General features: G+C 47.2%; 1 protein-coding gene across 3 annotated transcripts in view; it reads right to left on the bottom strand.

Annotated features, from left to right (window-relative positions):
- Positions 1 to 21,392, bottom strand: part of LOC149282375 (arf-GAP with GTPase, ANK repeat and PH domain-containing protein 1) — a 154,751-nt gene that overhangs the window by 76,848 nt on the left and 56,511 nt on the right. The gene's annotated exons all lie outside the window — the stretch shown is intronic.

The following is a 21,392-nucleotide window of genomic DNA, read 5'->3' as shown; positions in this document are numbered from 1 at the left end:
TATCCTCTGATTGATCTTGATGTACAATTCTTATTACAGACGGTCTTGTTTCACCCGTTATTCAAAGATATTGCTTGGTCAATAAGGGGGTTTATTCACTAAAGTAGGCACTCCCCTATTCACAGTAAAGAGTGATTTACCTACACAGTATACAGGACCAGCCAAGTTTCCCTGCAGCTCACTAGGGTTGGACCTTCATACCGTGAAGTCAAGGAGTTGGAACTCCTGCCAACTGTCCCTTTACTGAATAAACCCCAAGGTGTGGCTTAAGTCAACGTAACAGCAGCCATTCTTAAAACACACCGACCAAAATCACCGTTGATCATTGAAGTGCTAAAGGACTTACATTATATTTATTGAGGTCCTACCGACTTTCTGTGGTCTAAACACAAGGAGGGGCTGCACATCAAACAGGCTCACCCCCCCCCCCATGTCAGGCAGCAGCAGGATCTTGTTCTGCTAACGCGGTCTTAGACACGGCTGTGATACGATCTCCTGGAACCACCACAAAGGTCCACAGTCTGGAACTTCGCTTCAGACAGACTAACGGTTAATCACAAGCAAAACAGACCCTGCCGTAAGCAGCGAGTGCTCATCCGGTGCTCTGGGACACGGAGGATGTATCAGAAAGATAATGGGAAGCATGGGCCCCAGTCCTCTAGGGCCACAAACAGCATAGAAAGCCCATGTTTCCTTGCAGTTTACCACATTATTTATTGAGATGCATGTGGGATATCCAAATAACGACGTAGCCTTTTTTTGCGGTCCTCAAAGACTGGTGTAGCGTACGGTATGGAAACCAGGGAGTGCGTAACAAAACGACCCCAACAGCTTCGAACCGCCTGGGACAGCCATGTACAGAAACATGAAAATACCATGCTTAAATCAAACACAAAGTATCCTCCTGGGAAGCAGTTTATGTAAATATGGGTCACACAATGAAGAAAGCAAAGCCTTTTTGTCTTGATCGATACACAGCTTGCAATTCTGCAGAATATTGGTTTGCTTTTTTTAATCAAACAAGTCTTTGGAGGTCTGGTCCCCCGTAACAGAGCTTTGTGACAGTCTGGGAATTATAGAAGAGGACACGATTTTAAGATTCTTTCTAGCATGAAGATAGCGCCCCAGGCCCCTCAATGCAAACCGTCCTGACCGCTGATAAATAAAGGCCAACCAGCCCCAAAACACAAGGCGACCGATCAAAGAAAGCTGGCCCCCCGAGGAGAGGCTAATAGAGAATTCAGATCCCTTTTAATGCTGCGCCAAACCCGAGAGCAGCCGACTATGTATTTACCTATATGTGTATCTTCATGCAGGCCCTTAACAATGTAGGACATTGCATATCTGTCTATTTCCATCTCACTAACAAACCCCACGACAGGACACGCCGCACGCGCCACGACAAGACACACCACAACACACGCGCCACAACAAGACACACCACGCCGCACGCGCCACGACAGGACACGCCACACGCGCCACAACAAGACACACCACAACACACGCGCCACAACAAGACACACCACGCCGCACGCGCCACGACAGGACACACCACGACAGGACACGCCGCACGCGCCACGACAGGACACACCACGACAGGACACGCCACACGCGCCACAACAAGACACACCACGACACACGCGCCACAACAAGACACACCACGCCGCACGCGCCACGACAGGACATGCCGCACGCGCCACGACAAGACACACCACAACACACGCGCCACAACAAGACACACCACGCCGCACGCGCCACGACAGGACACACCACGACAGGACACGCCACACGCGCCACAACAAGACACACCACGACACACGCGCCACAACAAGACACACCACGCCGCACGCGCCACGACAGGACATGCCGCACGCGCCACAACAAGACACACCACGACAGGACACGCCGCACGCGCCACGACAGGACACGCCGCATGCTCCACGACAGGACACGCCGCACGCGCCAAAAAAAGACACACCACGACAGGACACGCCGCACAAGCGGGGTTATTCTGTCATGGCACAAATCATTCATGGATACACACTGAAAAGTCAAACCACCAACACGGGGCGCCACAGTAACAGCCATCTCTAACGGCACTATCAGTATCCTTGCCTCTAGAATTTTATGCCGTTGATACTTTTTGTAACATGGAGTATATTTTACAGTATACTCTTTACCACTCACTGGGTGCCTTATTGCTCCTTCACTGGATGTTCTGTTTAGACGTGGTCCCGACAGATGGTTTGCCTGTTCAGTTTATTGGACACGGGTGCGGCAGGGGAACACCTGGTGCCCCATATTATACATGGCCTGGAAATGGAGTCATTTAGGTCGTTGAGATCTCACTTGAGACAAAGGAAACGGTCCGAATAACCCAGCTCTGTTTAACCCCTTTCACTGGTAAAGGTGGTGCGATTAAGGGCCAGGAGGCCTTGGAAACAATCAGTTGTACTAAACTTTGACGCAGTGGCTGTCCGGGAATCCGCGTCGTACCTTTTATGCTTTTTAGGTTGTGCGCTGCCTTATTTTGTACAAGCTCATGCGCTGAAGAAACATGAAAACACGGTGGGCTGTAATCAGAACTTCTCTTACAGTAGTGGTTATATGGAAATGGCATCCAGCAGAGGCGGTACTACCATGTGTTTCTGATCAACTCATATGTTCTTATCGTTCGAGAATAGCGTCAACGATGCATTAAATGCCTGATTTCTGATTTCTAGCGGGTTTCTGTAGCTACGGTTTGGATGACCGAGAACAGGAGCAGCAGAGCGCACAGTGCTGCGCAGACACCTTTTACGGGAGTGAACGGCCACCTGTGTCTTTACTACTTAACCCTTACAAGAAGTCGTTTAACGCCGGTACAGTCCCACCAAGAAATGATTATTATTCATTAGCATGTTCACAAAGGTTCCTTTTAAGCAGTGAATCAGCTGAAGGGTCCCTTTACTCTGACAGCCTGTCATCAGCACCGTACGAGGTTTAATACACCGCAGCGCGCAGACCTGCTGGCATGTAACACAAGCACTGCACACGCGTGTGTGAGGCTTCCCGGGATCTGAGAGCCGCCGCTGCGTACAAAGGGCAGATCCATCACATTCTCCAAACACACTATTTGCTTTCCACGGGTCAAAAAGTTAATGAATATGCAGGAATTGTGTAACAGATTGAAACAGATAAAAGCTGCCAGCGCCCGCCTTGGGGGGGGGGGGGATCCGACACGCTGCATGTGAACACGTCTACTGAACATACTGAACACATGTGTGAAGCGGCACCAGATCACTGCTATCCAGCCACTAAACCGCACAGATCGAGAGCGAAGCCGGCGACTCCCAACCGCTCCACGCACGTCTGTACCGAGAGGGCACGCGATCTGCCCGCCGCCGTTACGTCAAGCTAGTGCGGTCTAACGCTGGCTGCGCTTTTCCCATTTTGACCAGAAGCCAGCGTGACATTTGTGTGTAGGGGCAGTGTGTGTGTGTGTGTGTGTATGTATGTATAGGCAGTGTGTGTGTGTATGTATAGGCAGTGTGTGTGTGTGTGTGTGTTCACAGGCAGTGTGTGTGTGTGTGTGTTCACAGGCAGTGTGTGTGTGTGTGTGTGTGTATGTATGTATGTATGTATGTATAGGCAGTGTGTGTGTGTGTTCATAGGTAGTGTGTGTGCGTGCGTGAATGGGCAGTTTGTGTATGTATAGGTAGTGTGTGTGTGTGCGTGCGTGCGTGCGTGAATGGGCAGTTTGTGTATGTATAGGTAGTGTGTGTGTGTGTATGCATGTATAGGCAGTGTGTGTTTGTGTATGTATGTATAGGCAGTGTGTGTGTGTGTGTGAATGGGCAGTTTGTGTATGTGTATGTATGTATGTATGTATAGGCAGTGTGTGTGTGTGAATGGGCAGTGTGTGTGTGTGTATGGGCAGTGTGTGTGAATGGGCAGTGTGTGTGTGTGTGTGTGTGTGTGTGTTACCCTCCCGCTCGTCCTCAGGGGATACGCAGCTATAATCCTGGCAGCTGCAGCATCTAACCTGGGGCCGCTGTTTGTTAATTACCCCTCCTGCTCCTTTCCCAGGGGCCGTGTGTGCACAGCCCAATGACATCAGCCCATCTCCATGACATTAAACGACCAAAACAAGAGGTTTGTCCAGAACAGAAATCCAAGCGCCCTCCATGTATAACATGATTGACTTCAGTAATGCTAAACACTTTATCAACTGCAGAGAGTTGGGGTCTTAACGCCGGAGGAGGCGGGCGGGAGACGTCCTAGACAATCTAGATTGTCTATAAGACTTGCATTTCAAAAGGGGAGGAAAGTGCAAACCTAATACCGAGATGGTGGTGGATAAGTGGAACAACCTTCCAGCAGAAGTGATAGATAAATATACAGGAGCCAAGAGTTCTATACAGATAAATATATAGCCCGTTCGACTGGTAACCTACACACACGATGTATACGCAAACCAGGAAGATCAATCAGCATTACCTACACAGAGATTTATCATAAACACACTTCTACAAACGTGTGTGCGAGTGAGTGTGAGTGAGTGTGAGTGTGAATATACATATATATAGTATTTGTGCGTAAAAAAGAAGTTTAATGAGAGCAGAGCTGGGAGTATCAGCAGAGCTGGGAGTGCTGCGCACACACCATGCATTCTTGGAATAGTTTGCTATGATTGATAGAACCAAAAATCCACCTTCCCAGATACCGGCTTCCTCCGCCAGTAAACAGCTCAGGGCTTAACAAACATGCAGATTACACACCGAAGCACCCTGCGAGAGATATAACGCCATCCGCGGGGGCGAAATAACGCCATCCGCGGGGGCGAAATAACGCCATCCGCGGGGGCGAAATAACGCCATCCGCGGGGGCGAAATAACGCCATCCGCGGGGGCGAAATAACGCCATCCGCGGGGGCGAAATAACGCCATCCGCGGGGGCGAAATAACGCCATCCGCGGGGGCGAAATAACGCCATCCGCGGGGGCGAAATAACGCCATCCGCGGGGGCGAAATAACGCCATCCGCGGGGGCGAAATAACGCCATCCGCGGGGGCGAAATAACGCCATCCGAGCGGGGCGAAATAACGCCAAAAAAGGAGGTTAAGTCCCTAAAGCGATGGGGGCCGCTCATCCGGCAGAGAAAGGGGTCAAAAAAAGAGGTCACCCTGCGACTATAACAGAGTTATATATAAGCAGCGCTATATCTGTACCTGTCAATGACACGGCGTGATTCCTCTCTGTAACCGCACCGACTGGGTGTCAGGACATTATCTGCACTCCATAGCACCCAGCGTGTCAAGCAGAGGCGCTGCTCCAGGCTGCGAGCCACAATCCGGAACACACGCCAACTGCATCACACACACATGCATGTTTCATTGAGAGAATCCACGAATCAATGAAAGGCTGGGAAGGAAGACTGGGGGTGCGCTTTAATAGAGCGCCGTCCACAACCTGCCTCTCCTCCTGCTCTAACCCCAAACGCAAAGCGAGGAACGTGACGGCAGGCGAGAGCCGCTTCACCCGATCCAACCCGCCAACCAGCGCAACATGCAATAACATTAACAGGGTACGACGTCTCAAAGGGGTCTCATGCCTTAGAAACCAGTGGATTGGCCCAAAAAAGAGAAACATTTAATTATCTGCTAACAGGATAAGGCAGGTGGGAGTGGAGCCCACATTTACATCAGCAGCCCTCACTCACATGTAAGCTAGCAACATACTGGTGTCCATACAGCATAAATCTGAGTGCAGCTGCTCCTACTCATTTCCATGGGGCAGGTAGTGAGTGAGCGCTGTACACAGGAACGCTCCCAGCTGAGGAGCTAAATGAGACCGCAGTGACCGCCTCCACCTGTCTGCAAGCAGCAAAATTACCCCAACACGTATTTTACATAGAAACTAGACTGAAGTGCTTCTTTAATAAAATGCACAGCGCCCGTTACATCTACCTGAGTAATCAAGGGCCGAGCGGGCCATTGTCACATTATCAGTCCTGCTTGGGGCTCTGGGCTTTGAAGATGTGAAAAACACTGGTGCAAATTCCTGGAGGGAGGGATAGTTAGCCTGTAAACGGCGCGGTTAACCCAGCCCAGGCTCTATTCACTAAACTCGGGTTTTTGGAGGATTCCTTGCGTATTGAGTTTTTCTGAGCACCGGCCGGGGTGTTATATTTCTTCGTCATGGGGTGCAGGGCGGCTGATTTATTTCACAAGCAGCGGCAGAATATGGGCTGCTATCCTGATGCCAGCACAATAAAAGCAAGTCAAGGTGTTTCCAGATTCAAACCAGAAGCTCGGAGCAGATCAGCAACTCAAAGGAGGTGTTACATGAGCCAACCGCGCTGAAACACGAGCCTTCTACCGGCCCCAGGAACGGCACAGACGGGCCCCAGGAACGGCACAGACGGGCCCCAGGAACGGCACAGACGGGCCCCAGGAACGACACAAACAGAAAACACAGAGCTTTCATATGTCCACAGACCATCAGAGCAACCCCGACAGAATATCCCTACAAATACTAACAGTTCTCTTAACAGGCGTATCTACAAAGGAGGATCTCCAGACAGGACATTAAACTCTCTAGTGTATTAAGCGAATCAACCTTAACCGCTCTGTAATTTTATCCTTTTATATAAAGTTTTAATCATGCAAGAAACAAAAAAAGAAAAAACAAAAACAAACTTAGGAAGCCTTTTCAGTTTCTATGACAACCTATTAGTGCACATTTATGTGTCACATGACAATTAAGAGTCCCTGGAAAATGACCTACAATGAAAGAATGATTTACGTGGCTCGTGTTCAGACATTTATCAGTAATGTGTTCTCAGCGATAAACATGTCAAATCCAGCAGGTGAAACAAACACGAAACATCCCGAGGAGCGCGGCCATTCACAGAGAACAACCCACCCAACAGCGCGAGACGGCAGCCGGAGAGATCGCAATCTCCGAGTCATTCCACAAGCCCGGTAGCCAAAGCACAGAAAGCTACTATCAGCTTCTACAACTCAGAGGTGACCCATACAACGAGAGCGTGCGGAGACGCATCACTAACATTCAACCATTGATAAGCGTTACAATCATACAGCGCCGGTGTCTGAAGGGCACGCCAAGAAGAAAACAGCTATCATTAAACGGAACACACAGGGTCATCGGGCTTCTTCTTCTATCGATTCACTCAGGCCAGTCATATACTTTCATGTTGCGCTGTATTCCATAATAAAGCAGCACCGTCCAATACACCCTCACATTACACTGTATTCATAGAGCAGATTACAATAGAGGAGACTGCAACTCATCAGTAACACCAAAACACACAATAACACACGGCAACACATACCGGTGCGGAAGGAGAAGCTTACAATCTATCACTACACAACGGATTTCTAATCTCTCATTCACTAAAGAGGGACTTGGCAGGAGAGCTGGGGTTCCAACTCTCGGAATTCACTTTTCCTTATACGCATGACACCCCTTATAATGCATAGTTCAACCAGTGCCACCAATTTAAACATGCATGATACAGGGCCATGTGAGCTGTTCTTGAAGCAGCCGCTCTCTGCTCACCCCTGCGCAGCCTTCGCCAGACACGTTCCAATACTATGCCACATGCAAGTTTAGAGCCCCCCAGTAACAAGGCCACCCGTTCTAACAGTGTTTGCCAACAGGTATATCCCTTTATGTATGGGTGTATGTACAGAAAAATGATGGGGTAACCTGCTAGCTTTCATCATTTCTAGGCAATTGTTCTATATTCATTTTCAGTTCCGAGTATCCCTTAACGCGGTGACACTAAGTAACATTAAACTTCTATTTTGATACATAGAAACCAAATAATACATAAACGGCGCATAATAAACAAACACTTCCGCTGTACATTACACCTTTCTGTAACGCGATGCAATGTTTCTTGCTTCTTGTTTCCTAAAATCTAAGTGTTGAAGGAGCCGTGTGACGTTTGAACCGATTCATTATCTTGCCTGCCATTACTGGAGAAAATACACAGCCTCCATACCATTTAACCCTTTGGCTGCCAGGATACTTTGCAGTTCCCACATTCATACAGTTCAATGAGAACCCGCACAGACCAGGGCTTCTGGTAAAAGCATGTTGTGCATGTGTGTCCAATCACTGCGTTAGAGGGCCAACAGCACTTTGCCTCCCCGTATCACTCCATGCAGCATTTTAATACGTCAGAGGTTATATGCAAGTTCTAAAAAGCATGCTTATCACCATAACAACATATGGGACAGTGTCACTAAGACAAGACCACTTTTCAACCTTTGCCCCAGAGCTGTTTTTTCTACATAACCCCTATTGCCCCCATTCCTCCGAGGTGCCTGAATGAATTCCGTTACACGCAAGGACGTGCGTGTTGTGTAAACAGAATAAGCATGTCACCACAAACAGGACTGGGCACACAAGGTCAAAAGCTATGCCCTAGAAACACATAACTTGCTTTCCAGGACTGAAGCACTTGGAGGAGGGATATGCAACATATGGTGCTGTGGGCACTTGGCAGTGGAGGGGTTAACAGTACAAAAAGTGTACAGGAAATTCCTAGAAGCCTCACAGGACTGAGCTCTGTTATCCTGAGAAAGCTCATGCCCTCGCCTCTGCTCATGCCCTCGCCTCTGCCATGTCTGCTTCCTCCACCACCATCTTCATGCACCTTTGTCCACTCTAGTCCTAGTTAGACTGGCCTTCCCAGTTACTTCCAGTCCCAGACCATTTCCCATCTCTTTCTTTTCTCTATCCCCCTGCACAGCACCTTCCCCATCCCCCGCTCTCTCCTCCATGTTCCCTGAACAGCCCCGGCTCACTAAATGCTGTGGCTCGGTGAAAAAAAAAGTACCTAACAAATGATTTCAGAAATTTCAGCACTGAGTAATTTCTAACAGAACCATTTTAAGTGTGTGCCACATATTGAATCATAAATTCCTGCATCCCCAGCGGTACCATAATTCTGCCTCTTGCTGTAAACGCTGAGGAGCTGCTGCAACACAACGGCAGATCCAGCCACATGCTGCACTAATCCCCAGCACAGCACAGAGTACACAGACAGGGCCACTCGGTCGCTGGTCCGATTCTGGCAGGAAGGGAGGAAACCACTATCAATTACATACGAAAGGAGAGAACTATTTGAACAACGAGGGAGACGGCGAGTAACAGCAGCCGGCAGTGTACCGCGTGGTACAGTAAGGAGGAGGATGGCAGTGGCAGGGCACACACCAGTCCGCGTACATGCGGCTCATCGATGTGGGCAAAGATCCAACAAATTCATTTCAATAGTTTAAAATCCCAGCGCTTATCCTGGACATCATACAAAAAGGCGTGTGCATGTTTGTACATGTTTATATGTTGATTCTGCGCATGGCATTAACCCAATACACTGTTCATCATCCTTCTGGCACGTTAAGAATTAAAAGCAGACCAGAGCCAGTTGGACAATCTGTTTTGAAACCCCGCTGGCCACATCTGACCCTTTCCCTTACGTATAATATTAAGAGTGTTTGCCTTCAGTTCCCTTCCAATAGCGAGACTATCCTGTGAACCGACCCATCGAAGAGATCAGTGCCCTGCCATATGTGCGCCCCTCTTTCTGGCTTCAACGCATCGCCTCTTTATGTTTAGGTGAATATTATTTACTCAAAGAGCAAGTATCTCTAACTTATGGTTTATTTCTGCAGCACCAGATTTGCAAAGTGACAGCAGTTGCCAAAGACCAGCATCTGCCTGGGGCTTTGAACTGCTGAAGATCCCTTTTAAAGTCCGGCCAAGTCACACAGAAGGGTATTAGGGAGCCCCGGAGCAGAGAGGGTACATACGCTTTATGTATATTCCAATGTGCTTAAACCAGTACAGGGGGGAGAAAAGGTTCCATTATTATCGCTGTCACTGAACACGCTGGGCTTGAGCTGGGGGGGGGGGTAAGAGGCTACCCTTAGAAAGGTTCACCTGGATGTGCAATTGGGTCTGCGCATGCACAGCCTACACACACAGTAATCCATTCACCATGACGGTACACACAGTACAGGTTGTCACATAAACATAAGAGGACTGTAACTTTGTCAGCAGAACATGACATTTTCTACACATATTTGTTCCAAAATAAAAACAAAATGAAGGGTGTCTATCCTATTGTACAGCGCTACAGAACATGATGGTGCTATATAAATCACTAAAGAATAATCATCTATTATCGGCAGAGCTTTGTCCTTTAGACTATGGCTTAACTATGATTTAGGGGGTTCTAATTACTGTAGCCCCCCATTACTTTTAGCAATACTGATCTAACATTGCCGCCCCAAGCCACGGCTGCTAGATTTTTAGCGCTGGCTGCTAATTTTGTGCCATTTATACTGATTTCTATCGGTGAACCTGTCTATAGAGCCTAAACATTTCAAGCTGGCTCCAGGATTTGTCCATCTGGCTCCTGAGCGCTACACAAATTTGCCAGCCCTCGTATAGACGGTTCTAAAACCCTCATGCGTTTGTGATAGGGGTACAGCGAAGGCTCGTAATCTAAAGCCAGGCGTGACCTGAATTCCAGCGGCCGGTTATTAGCACATCTGGACACAAACACGGCTGTGACCATCGCGCACGGCCTGGACTTTATTCTCAGCGCTGCCAGATGAGCCCTTCTCTCAGTAAACACACCTTCAGGCCAACACTTCGCAGGTCACAGGGCTATCTGCTCTCATTCCGCTCTTCCATTATCCTAGTAACACGAGGCGATACATTTAACGGGTACCGTGTATATATATATATATATATATATATATATATATATATATATATATATATAGATATATATATATTTTACATGTACGCACACACACAATGCAAGACATTGCATGGCGCTGCATACATGTATAGAATAAAGAGAGCCATGCTCGCACCTATAAAAATGTTATGAAAGAAGCAATCACCTTAATAAGGTGTACGTGAAAGGTAAGTTGTTCCTTTTGCAATAATGAATAAACCATCACACTATGTCTATGTATTGTTTTAAGGTTTGTTTTTTTTTTATAACAATTTTGGGGTTTTCAATACCTGTCTCTGGTGTTTAGAACATTACATTACATTTATTTATAAAGCGCCGGCCGATTCCGCAGCGCTGTTACATTCATTAGAACAATTTATAAACAAACACAAGCTTGCGAGCTTACAATCTAGCGGGTGGTTGAGGGGAGTGAGACAATAGGAGAGGACAGCTTGGGTGAGGATGAGTTGATCTGCTTCATAACCGCATAACCTGCTTCTGATGCCATTACTCGGATTGGAGCTCTAGGGGTATTACTTTAAAACGATCAAACACGTTATCTATGCTAAAAAAAAGAAAGCAAGGAGAAAGCGCTACCAAGAAGAGCTGTGGGAAATTCACCTTTTCTTTGTTTAAGGGTCCCTTCTAAACACAAGAAACATTACCCAGGAGCCATGAAGGATAGTTTAATACATTAGGTGAAGGATTCATGGAAATTTTGCATCACACAACGGTACGCATCAGAAAACAACAATTCAGATCAATGCAGTCCGGCTGGTGGGTTCATTAACACCAAAGGCCTGCTTTACAATCTCATAAGCCCACTTTTGGAACTGTTGGTATTAATTAAAAGTGTCTGAATAGCCACCAAATGCCTGTAGAGCTAAGAGTGCTAATAATATACTACTAGCGTCATTAGTGATACATTAATGCCATTGTGTCAAGCGGAACACATTAGCGGCTTGAGACATTGCCCCTGGCCAAAGCATTGTCTTCTGGTTACTACAGACAAGCTCTGCACTCCACTAAAGCTCTCCGTTAGCTCTTTAGGAAGCGTGGCTGGTATCATGTCTCCCGGTAAATGTAACCGGATCCCACAGTAACCAGGACGATGCTCCTGACAGTTAAGTGGTTAACAGATTAGGGAAACCATCAGAAACAAGACACCTTTAACAGTTCCTTTCCGAAGTATGATGAGGGGGTAGAGAGGGTCTAGATTTTTATCATCAGACTGAGCTCACAAACACGTGTGCTGCCAGTTACATTACCAATAAAAAGTGTCATTTATGTTAGAAAGCCACAAAGAAACCCCACCCCACACAGCGCCAATAAATAACGCCATAACAAGAGCCCAAGGACACACCAGACCTAGAAAAACATCCAACATGTAACAATCCGGGTATTTATCTTCTATACCAGTGCTGACCAAGAGGATAGGCAGAGCATTCAAGAAATATGGCATATTTCACATTAGAAAGGGGGGGGCTGTGGCTCCGAGCTACTTTTGGAAATGAGCCTCTGCCAATGAAGAGGCCATCAAAGAAGGAAAAAGCCGAAAGACTAGATGTTGTCCACCTTTGCTTTTAGCACCTGTGAAAATGCTCAGTTATTAATGAATCAATCACAATGTTTCACAAAACCACATTCAGTCATTCTGTGGGGTGATAAACAGCGCCAACCCTTCCCCATCGTACTCTCAGATGTGCCCATTCTACGTAATGCTACATAGAAACACCATGCGTTGGCCTACTGTAAAGTGAGGTGACATCACTCTATTAGTATGATACAAAAAATAGAATAGCCTGGGTTTCATAAGTTAATACTAATGCATATATATATATATATATATATATATATATATGCGCATCTGTGCTTTGACCCAACCCGCTCATATACACAACAATGATACAACTGGTGAGGGATTATGCTAAACTGATCGTATGACCATCCCCTGCGGTAATGTCATTATTCTATAACTCTTGTGACTTAAACAAAAGGTTGGAAATGGGCAGAGGAAATAAACACCTAAGGGGTACCAGACTCATATTTCCAAGGTTCTAGATCAAACATCCAGCCCAATCTCTAAATATAATAAGTATTACAGCTGTTCCTTTACCAGACACTGTAGAAAAAAACCACAAACAGTACAACAGATGTTAAGTGGCTGCCCTGACTACCAAATAAAATAGGTAGGTATGAACAGTGATTGTTACCATAGCAACCAATAGAATGTTCATGCTTATCTGACCATTTCATTGGTTGCTATAGTGATAAGACCACATACATAAACCCCTGTGATTCCATGATTCTCAGCGTGTGGAATACACGTGTATCACTTACATCCAGACTGGCTGAAGAATGAGATTGGGCAAAATCTGAGAATGTAAACTGTGTTTCAATGCCGTCTACTCCAGCCATCACATGTACTTTAACGCATATGATTGTGGCGCGGTTCAGATCCCTGTGCGCATGCATGGCAAGTGTTCAATCAATGGAAAAGGTTTCCTGGCAAGCAACCAATCAGTGGCAACCAACGTCAGACCACTAAGGATGAGAGCTGCTGCAGCAGGACTGCAGCTTCGGTGTGAGCCAAGAGCTTGTTTTAGTCTTATTTTAGAACTTAGTACATTACTATGCATTGTTCTTTAGAGGCCTTTGATTACTTACATTATAAGTATTTCTGATGTACCTGTCAGGGTGGGGTTTTTTAAGCACTAAATCATGTCACTTTTCAAAATCACAGCAGAGCACTGGAACGTTTGCATAAACATTGTGCGTACATATCATACATGTATATACACAGATTCATGCCTATGTTATATAATGTGAAATCACATTAGAAGCTACAAGGAAAAGCTTGTCCGTGACAATGCTTCCAGAATTTCACAAGCGCTCAACCCAGGCTGGTTACGTTCTGGAAATCAAACGCCTGCTTCCCAGGGTTGTCACATCTCACACAGGCGTTCTGCAAGTATCGTCATGTCAGGTGCCAACCTAATCCTCCAAGGTGTATCTTCTCTTTAAACTACATACATTTACTAATACTCACTTTACTTTCACCAGAAGTCAACCCAACAGCTTTGTTTCAGAACTTTGCATGCATTCGCGGGTTACTTTGGGGATAGAAAAAGCAACAAATAATTGTGACATGTTCCATGTTCCATCTAAATTAGGTTTATACAAGAGATATTTTAATGAAAACATCCCAACGCCATCCGCTTCACTTACTGCGCCAACAATTCACACCAACACACAGCATTGAACAGGGCGTCTGACATGACTATGGGATACAGAATGGACACCAGCTTCAGCCATACGCTGCCAGATCGTTCCTAATGTAAATGACACAACAGCTGGGGTGACCCAGTAACCCACATTACAGCAAAGCATTATTCTTTATTCTGATGGAAATTAGAGCAAAGTCACCTAGTTCTTGCTGTCAAGCTTCCCTTAAAATGCCTCTCTACTCAATGTATGCCAGACACTTATTTTCACACTATACACGTAGCTGTCTATAGGCCTCACAGACGATAAGACTATTCTAACGTGAGTTAATGGCGTTCGTACATCCATGTGTTACTGCAAAGGTAATTAGGGTGAATTCCATTTCAGAAATCATCAATTTCTAGAGTAACATAATACCGGCTCCGGCACGGAGGTATAAAGCGATGCCAATGGAGTATTCTGCAAGCCCAGATGTTATTGATAACCGTGAATCGCCTGCATATATGTCAATTTGCATACAATAAAAACCAATAAAGGGAAAAACTTGTATATCAGGACATGCGAGACACACTTTTTACAATCACTTCAAAGCAAAGGGTTAAGCTCCTTTTGTGAGAGGTACGAGGTTAAAACAGGAAGAGGTCTCAACTACCCGGTCCTCATCCCATGAAACCCAATCCCCACTTCCTTTCATTTTAATTGGCCCAGTGAGAGATGTCTTTCTGTATTCCCAGTCTGTCAGTCCTCATCACAACATATAATTATTATATATATATATATATATATATATATATATATATATATATATATTACATGGGACACATATGATGTAAGCCTGGATGAGGCTGAGACTGGAAAACCTCCAGTAGCCAGGTAGCCACAGTTGCTACATTTTAACATCTGCCTCCTGACCTTTTGTGCCGTTTTATGTTGCTCCCTACTGTGATATCCACTCGAGCTGTTAAAGCATAGACTAGCTCCTAACATCTGCATTCTGCCGCCAGGCCCGGGCTGAGCACAGACAATTCTGCTAACTGTAAGCAAATGAAATTATTTGGGAGGATAAACGGCTCCCAGTGTTAGACACTCGTATTGTACCAGCGCTCGGTTGTGAAGTAAGGACTTTTTGCTAAACCAAAATACGCAAAAGCAATGCAGTAGAACTATAACAGATACCAAGAATCCATCCACGCCATACTGTTAGAAAATGCACCTTTGTAGGGCGATCCATTGACGCTCTCTGAGCTTGACTGGATGTCGCCGGCCGGTCTTTTCAAGCTGCTGAAGTAGCCCCTGGACCTAGAGTGACCGGTCCTAGGTGATCGTCCTCCGGGGCTGGTAAATTGGGCCGAAACTCCATCTTTCCTAGAGAAGATTCCGCTGAAGAACCTCAGCAGTCTCTTCTCCTGACCCCTCCTGTCCATTTCCAGCTGCTCAGACAGCTTGTGGAGGTCACTGTTATCCAGGGTTCGGTTCTTGCTCTTGCTTCTTTCCCACCTTTCTATGTCAGTGAGAGGGTCCGTCTTGTTCAGCACCTCACCTACATCCAGGGTGTTCCTCTTCTCATTGCTACCGGGGTCAGCTGCGGACACACAGATGGGGTCCTCAGGTTCTACCCCGGGTTGGCTTAGACAGCTGGAGCTGCTGTGGTGTTTCTCTTTTGTGAGACTCCTTATTTTCAGGAGTTCCCCATTCCAGTGTCTGAAGCTGAAGCTTCTCCTTAGAAGGCTTGGGTGCCTCTTATCCCAGGACCCTTCAGCTCCAGGTTTGACCCAGTCCCCTTTTCCTGGCAGGACAGGCCCCTGGTTACTACCCGTATCAGGGGGCCCAGGGACATTGTAATCCGTAGTTGGCGGTGTCTGTAAAGAGGTCTCCTCAGAAACATGTGGGGAGCTTTTGGGACGGACCCCCGGGGCACCCCCATCTTCAGGACAGATGGCAGGCGTCTCCGGGACAGGAGGGACCCGGTCTCCACCGCAGTTGAGGAGGGAATGCTCCCCGGGACTTATTACTTTGCCTCCCACTGGTTCCCCGCTCCTGGCTCTGGGGCCCCGCGGCAATGCCCGACTCACCCTGAGTCTGCCCAGCTCCAGCTGTCCGGTGCTTCGGGTCCTGAAATTCCTGAGCCCCGGGTGAGGGGGGAAAGTGTCCTGCTCCTCTCCCTCCTCCTCCGGACACTTCTCCAGCCTGGTGTCCGTCACCAGCTCCTTCTTCACCAGGGTCAGCGAGATCCGGTAGACGGTCTTCCTCTGAGGAGTACCCCGCTCCATGGAGGGGGGCGCAGGGTCAAGCAGGTACATATCCAGGTGGACGGCGGCCCCTACGGCTCGGGCACGGGGGAAGCTTTAGAGCGGTACTGGGGGTTCCCAGCCCTTTCCCCGGTTCTTTCAATCCCCCGCTGTCGGTCAGAGCCCACGAGCACCGTCGGGGTGAGCTCCGCTGGGAACGGCATGAGGGACCGGGACAGCGGCGAGCAGAGCCCGCAGGAAACTGACACGGAGCCTGGGGAGAGAGAGGAGGGCGAGGGGAGGAGAGAGGGAATGGCTGTGGGAGGAGGAGAGAGGAATACACAGGGAGGGGAGGGAGGAGGAGGGAGGAGGAGGAGAGAACAGGCAAACCCCGGGCCGGAGCCGCAGCGAAACACTGCGCATACATCATAGATTGCCAGCTCTCAGAACAAGAACCGGGGAGCAGTTATCTATATCATAGTATAATACATTACATATATCACATACTATGCATGTGAATATAGTCTGCACACACAATATGAAATATATTTTTATACATTATACTATTATTAAATAGCCACTTCCTATCCCCATCCATGTTATTACCCCCTGCCGCACCCACACATGGGTGTGTATATATATATATATATATATATATATATATATATATATATATATATATATATATATATGTATGTATTGGGTGCATAGGCGCAGACACGGCTCCTCCATGCGCCCTCTCCCGGTGCTCCGCTCCATGTTTTGCATGCGGTGATAAATGAGCGGATTATTCTCATCCTCAGATGACTCCGCGCTGCTCCCGGTAATGGCGCGCAGATACCGTGTGATGCTCAAGGTGTTTTCTGTCAACACTCTCCCTGGTCTCTGCATTAATGCTGTGAGGGACAAGATGGCTCCTCTACCTGCTGTTATTGTGATAACAGCATCTGCTTGTCGCGGTGTCCCTGAGCCCAAACCCCACGGCGCTGCTGTGCTTTTATTCAGGTGTAGGGGGGAGAGACCGCCTGCCAGCTTCACACACGCTGTATCTGCACCATCCCTACAGCAGCGGTGTGAAAAGTTACAGGTAGCCATGGATCCTACCTACAGCTCACATAATGACAGCAGCCATCAGAACACCCATTAGGGTACAATCTGCCAACGACGCCTTATATCCATATAAACATCTGTATGGCATCCCTATAAGATCCCAGCCGTATAATATCCCAGCCTTAGAACATCCGTATGATATACCACCCTTAGAACATCCCTATAATAGCCCATCCTTATAGCATCCCATCCTTATAATATCCCATCCCTATAATATCTCAGCAGATGAAAACAAACCAACACAATCAGTAATCGCAGTGACCAGCGGATTGTTCATAAGAAGCCATTATGTGGAGAAATGATTGAGAGGCCAGAATCTAAAACTAGAGGGTCAGAGGTTTAGATGTAATGTAAGAAGTTTTACTTTACTGGGAGGGTAGTAGATAAATGGAGCAGCCTCCCATCAGATGTGGTTAATACAGTGGGGGGGTAAGTACAAAGCTATTCTGCATGTTAAATGAGACCAAGGATTGATTAAAGCCTTTATATCAGGATAAATGGGCAGACCACACGGGCCGAATGGTTCTTATCTGCCGTTAAAAGCTACGTTTCTAGGCCAGTCAGCTGACGCTTTTTCTTGCTCTCGGATCAGAAATTCTACATACATTTGTCAATCTGTTGCTTTTTGTCTCGGTTTGGCAGGGCCTTTTTCTCGTTACGGTCATCAGCTGCCTGTCGAAGGAGCCCGCGGTGCATCACTCTTACCCCGCTACCGAATTCTTACTCCCAGATTCATGCTGTACGTCCGGGGCTGGAAATAAATCCTAGATTTTCACACTGTGACTGCCTACAAAATAACACGCGCAGGAAGCAAAACAAAGCGGTCTGTAACGAACGCGGCCAAAAGATGGCACCTGGCTCCGATCAGGAGACGCGCGGAGAGCTCTACAGCCGTAAGGAAGCCATAACGGTCCATCTGGTGAAACGGTCATTAAAGAACCAGTGACCCCCAAACATTTTGCTAGCTGTTAATGACTTTTATTCATATGGCGCCAACAAGAGACGTGGCGCTTCTTATGTACAAAACTAGTACTGACCGACCAAGACAAGCCGACAGGCAGAGAGGGCCGTGCCGGTGAGCTTACACTCTAGACGGTCACCTAGTTGATGCTGCTAAGAGAGTTTGTAACACGTGTCAGATATCTACCGTGTAACGGAAAGCTTTATTACAATGATTTTCACTTAAACTCTACACCCGCAAATGATTATCTCCTGGGTGCTCTTAGCTGAAAGAACAGTAACCAATTCTGCGCATTAAATGCATGGCTCAGGGCCGGATCCATTCAAAGCAAGAGAATGTTACACGTCTGAAAGTTTTACTTTACTGAAAGGGTCAACGATAAGTGGAACAGCCTCCCAGGAGAAGTGGTAGAAGATAGTATTGAGGGAAGTTCAACATACGTTGTCTAAGACAAGACCAAGGACCGGTCGACGTTTGAATCCATTGTGTCTAATTCTACAGAAGACGATGCAGCCGCTTCATACGGATCGCTTATAAGGACTTAACAACCAACACACCACGCGTGAAACGTGTAACACGCAAAAGGTTTGTGGTCCGTCAACACATCCATTTGCCTTTCAATAGCTGGATGGCACATGATGTATTCTCTGCCCCCTCAGAGACCACACGTTAAACTGGATTCATTAAATGCCATCTCCATCTTCTTTTTTTCCTCCCCAACACCTCTGAGGCGACACATTACAGTAACAGGTCTGAGCAGAAACCAGATGAGCAGGATTCTTGCACGTTTACATATATGAGCGGCTGGATTTCAGGAGTCGCTTCATAATGCGGCTCTGGCAGGGTTAGGACAGGATTTCCCAAAACCCGCCGCCGCTCACGCATCAAATCAAACGCCAGCAGAATATGCAAAGAATGTATTCAGGAAACCCCCGTAACTCTCTGCACTGGGAGCCCTACACGTAAACTGGGGACCGGGTACTGGTGTGCTCAGCGTTACACGGCAATGTAACTCCCAGCACTCTCAAGTAATAACATGCCCCAGACTCCGGAGGGAACGGGACACTTAGTGCTGGGGAAACCTACGATCGCCGATAACCGGAGATCTCCAGGAGCCGAGGACTTTATCCGCTTAAGAATGCTGGGAGTAATAAGTGTTGTGGATCTTCTATGACATTTTATCGAGACATTGCAGTTGTAACGGTGTCGGGAATTTTGCTAATTTCATGTGTTTTTTGCTTAATGGCAGTATCATCGTTACTATGATATCCAGTAACACGTATATTTGATAAACCACACAGCCCCTTCCATCTCTATTCCTAGTACACCGAGTAGCCGCCTGGCAGTAGATCCCCCGCTATATACGCAGCGGACGAGGTCCATCCGATCAAACACCAGCGACTGCCACGACATTCGCTTTGCACTAGAAGGCCCCTGCGTTTCTCTTCCCTATGAGTGCATGACGGGGATAGCCGTTTTCTGGAGTCTAAAAAGGTGGATACTGCGATACTTTACTCCATTACAGATCCGTTTTAGAAATAACTGATTTTGTGATAATTTTACAGACATTGGATGAATTATGCACCGATTGTGTCGCTCGTCCTTGCCTGCTCTTGTTGAGACAGATGGCTCATGGTTTGCCAATGTTGTCTTGCCATCCTGAACTGTCTTGGGCTATTAAGAGATACATTTTACTGGCGAACGAAGGCTATGGGCTGTAGGAGAGGGGCTCTCAGCTCTTCTGACCCTTACATGGTGCAGAAACGCGTGGCCCTTATACAAAGCACATGGCTAAGAGACAAAAAGCCTGCTTCTCTGCAGTTTGTCTCTGGGGCCATAGGGCTAATCACGGCTGGAAAGTAAAGACGTGCTAGGTGTGGAGCAATTGCCAAGGAAACCAATGGATTTTTTGCTATAGAACCACTCCAGTTTAGAGGTGGCCGCTGGTGCTGTGTTGTGGCTCAGGGACCATCCGTGGAGCGTTTAGATTAACTCGGAATTGACTGCCATCATCGGCACATTCCAGGTGGGGATTTCTGATGTCTCCATCTTCTCAATCTACATGGGATCCTGGGTGAAAGCAGACAGAGCGATTTCCCCGCTAGCTCCGCTGTTCAGGAAACACGGAATGGAATGGCACGATGGGGGAATTTACATCCATTCGTGATGCCGTTTTTGCTTTGGGGTTAAACAGACCCAGCTGTCCAGGAAATGCCATTGTAATGAACACATTATTGAACACGGAGGAATCAATCAGGGCTTCTCTCTAAAGGCTTCCCATGCCGTACACGTGCCAATCGCCCAAACAAAACACCCCCCCGCCCCCCCGAATACAAAGTGTATCCATCATTTATACATTATACTTGTGCACAGGAAGCAATGTAAAGGACCGGAGAGCTCCGGCGGGTCGCGTTCTCCCAGTTGCTAACAAACAGAGCTGTAAAGTGTTCCGGACACATCTGCGAAGACCGATGAGCACCGGCTCTGTTACAAGCGGGTCTCCGCAGTACACTGGGACCACACAACACTTAATGTGTGTGCAGATGTCCACACCAAGCATAAAGCTCTATATTCATCAGACATGGCTTTCTTTTTCATTTTAATTCAGAGCCAAATGCTGTGCTCTAAAAGACAGGGCCACCAAGGACACTGTATTTATCTGTTAACAAATGTTAATACATTAACACTGTTGATGTATTCTACATTCACCTATATTGACACAGGGCTGCCTCTACCAGAAAGCAAAAGGGGCATTTACCCGGGCCTATACCTACCTGCCTGCGAATGTTAAAGGATAGAAGCAAGTGATGCTTTATCCTGAGTCACGGTTTGGAGCAGCAGTAGATTGAGAGAGCGTAGGGATGTTACATTACACAGAAAAGACTGCAAGCTCCTTGGGTCAGAATTCAGGCTCCGTAAATAAAGCTTGCAATCAATTCTAGATCCTACAACCTGCTCCAAAAACGTCGGTTCAGGCTAGGCCTAAGAACCCCCCTTATGTACAGGTGTAGAGCCTACCAGGAGTACCTGCTTAGTTCTTGCCGTGGTCGGTATAACGCCAGCCAGAATATACATTTTAAGAAACCCACTCCTCACCGCGATAGCAG

This window comes from Sceloporus occidentalis, unplaced genomic scaffold (assembly GCF_023333645.1).
Source record: "Sceloporus occidentalis isolate IW3139 unplaced genomic scaffold, rSceOcc1.0.p SCAF_117, whole genome shotgun sequence".
NCBI classification, from domain to species: Eukaryota; Metazoa; Chordata; class Lepidosauria; order Squamata; family Phrynosomatidae; genus Sceloporus; species Sceloporus occidentalis.
This window is presented reverse-complemented; position numbering and strand designations above follow the sequence as displayed.